General features: G+C 41.2%; 1 protein-coding gene across 2 annotated transcripts in view; it reads right to left on the reverse strand.

The window, feature by feature from the left end:
- zfh2 (Zn finger homeodomain 2) overlaps nucleotides 1-2500 on the reverse strand; it is a 197902-nt gene that overhangs the window by 67376 nt on the left and 128026 nt on the right. The window lies entirely within an intron of this gene.

Below are 2500 nucleotides of genomic sequence, written 5' to 3' on the forward strand. Positions count from 1 at the left end.
TCTTATTCAGAAAATTATATAATAATCTCTTGATACGATCGAATATATAAATGTGGTTTGTTCGGATGTACGATGCAAACAGGCGAATGGGAAAAGTGTATTGTGATAGATAAGAGGAAGAGGTACAGTGAAAGGGAGTGTGGTGGTGATGGTGAGGGTGGTGGTGGTGGTGAGGGTGGTGGTGGTGAGATTGGTGGTGATGGTGGTGGTGGTAGTGATGGTGAAGGTGGTGGTGGTGATGGTGGGGGTGAGGATGGTGGTGGTGGTGGTGATGATGGTGATGATGGGGGTGATGATGATGACAATAACCTTCAATAATAACATAACCGAATGATAATGGATACATAACACGAGAAGGACGCCATTGTAGCTTCCCGCGCATTCCTACGTTTTCTTCCAGTCTCTCTCTCTCTCTGTCTCTCTCTCTCTCTCTCTCTCTCTCTCTCTCTCTCTCTCTCTCTCTCTCTCTCTCTCTCCCTCTCCCTCTCTCTCTCTCCCTCTCCCTCTCCCCCTCCCCTCCCTCCTCCCCCCTCCCTCCTCCCTTCTCCCCCCACCCATTCTTCCCACCCTCCCACCCTCCCTCTCCCCCCACCCATTCTTCCCTCCCTTTCCCATTAAAAAAAAAATCAGAATCGAAGGCCTCTTCCTCATCAAAATTACCCCCCCACCCCACCCCTCATCACCCGTACCCCAATCACAACCGTCGGTAACACACCCACACACACACACACACACACACACACACACACACACAGACACACATCCAATCATCACCCCCTCCCCCCTCCCCCCCACCCAATCACGAATCGAAGTCGCGCCGACCGGAAGGAATGGGCAGAGACAAGCAGGTACCCCGGGCAGTTTGAGGAATGGCCGGCCACCTCAGCAATTAAAGTGTCCAAAGACTTCTCATCGGATGACTGTGTAATGACAACCGAGACTGGCCTACCCCCTCCACCACCCCCCCACCCCTATCCCCTTCTAGATCCCTCCCCCCATCTCTCTATGTCCCTATTCCTACCCCCTGCATCCCTACCCCCTTCCCCCTACCCTCTACATCCCTTCCCCCTACCCCCTTCCCCCTACCCTCTACATCCCTACCTCCCTTCTCTACTCCTTTCTCATCCCTCACCTACTCATGACCACCCCCCTCTCTCTTGTCCCCCCCACCTCCCTCCCTCCCTTCCCCACCCACCTCCTTCTCCCTCACCTTCACCCCTCCCCCCTCCCCCCCAGTAATCCCTGGCTGCTAACTGATCTCTTATTAAGGGTGTGGTGCTGGGGGGAGGGGGAGGGGGAGGGGGGGTATCTATTCCTACATTTGTTAATCATTTCGTTAAAGTCAGAAAAGATATAGCGATTAAAAGCCATCCATTTCATCGACTGATCCAGTTGATAATATTCGTCGAAATATCGCACTGCAGAGAAACGGATGAGATAATATTAATTAGCAAATAAGTAAACAGATAAATGCAGTTGATTATATATATATATATATTAACACACTATCGCGCACACACATACGCACACATATTCATATATACATAGAAGAATGTTTGTATATATATATATATATATATATATATATATATATATATATATATATATACATACACATATATATGTAATACATAGATATAGATACACATATATAAATGTATATATATATATATATATATATATATATATATATATATATATACATACACATATATATGTAATACATAGATATAGATACACATATATAAATGTATATATATATATATATATTATATATATATATATATATATATATATATATATAAAAAAGAGATAAGAGAGATAGAGATACAGAGAGAGAGAGACAAATAAAGATAGAGAGAGAGAGATATATAAAGAGAGAGAGAGAGAGAGAGAGAGAGAGAGAGAGAGAGCGACCGACCGTTGGCAACCCCGGCAGACCTCGCTGACGGCCGGTGTGGGATCGAAGAGGATTTGTAATTATTATTTCTGTATTTCCGCTTCCTTTGGCCTTTCCTCATTTTCATATGGGAGAGTTTCGCTCGCGGTCGCTCGTCTCCGCGCTCCGCCGCTACGCCGCTGCCACGTGGTCGCAAGACGCGCCTCGTCGGCGCCGCTGGTAGTGTGCGGCTGCCGGCTCTCGGCTCTTACGCTCTATATGGGTAAGTATGTGATATATATATATATATGTATTTATATATATAATATATATATTATATAATATATATATATATATATATATAATATATATATATATATAACATATATATCTATATATATATAAATATATATATATTATATATATATATATATATATATATATATATATATATATATATATATATATACATATATATATATATTATATATATATATAAACATATATATATAATACATATATATATATATATATATATATATATATATATATATATATATATATATATATATATATATTTACGCATACACAAACATAATCTATATTGACTTGTAGCGTAAG

This window comes from Penaeus japonicus, unplaced genomic scaffold (genome assembly GCF_977035675.1).
Source record: "Penaeus japonicus unplaced genomic scaffold, GWHDUDI00000001_assembly GWHDUDI00000014, whole genome shotgun sequence".
In the NCBI taxonomy this organism is placed as follows: domain Eukaryota; kingdom Metazoa; phylum Arthropoda; class Malacostraca; order Decapoda; family Penaeidae; genus Penaeus; species Penaeus japonicus.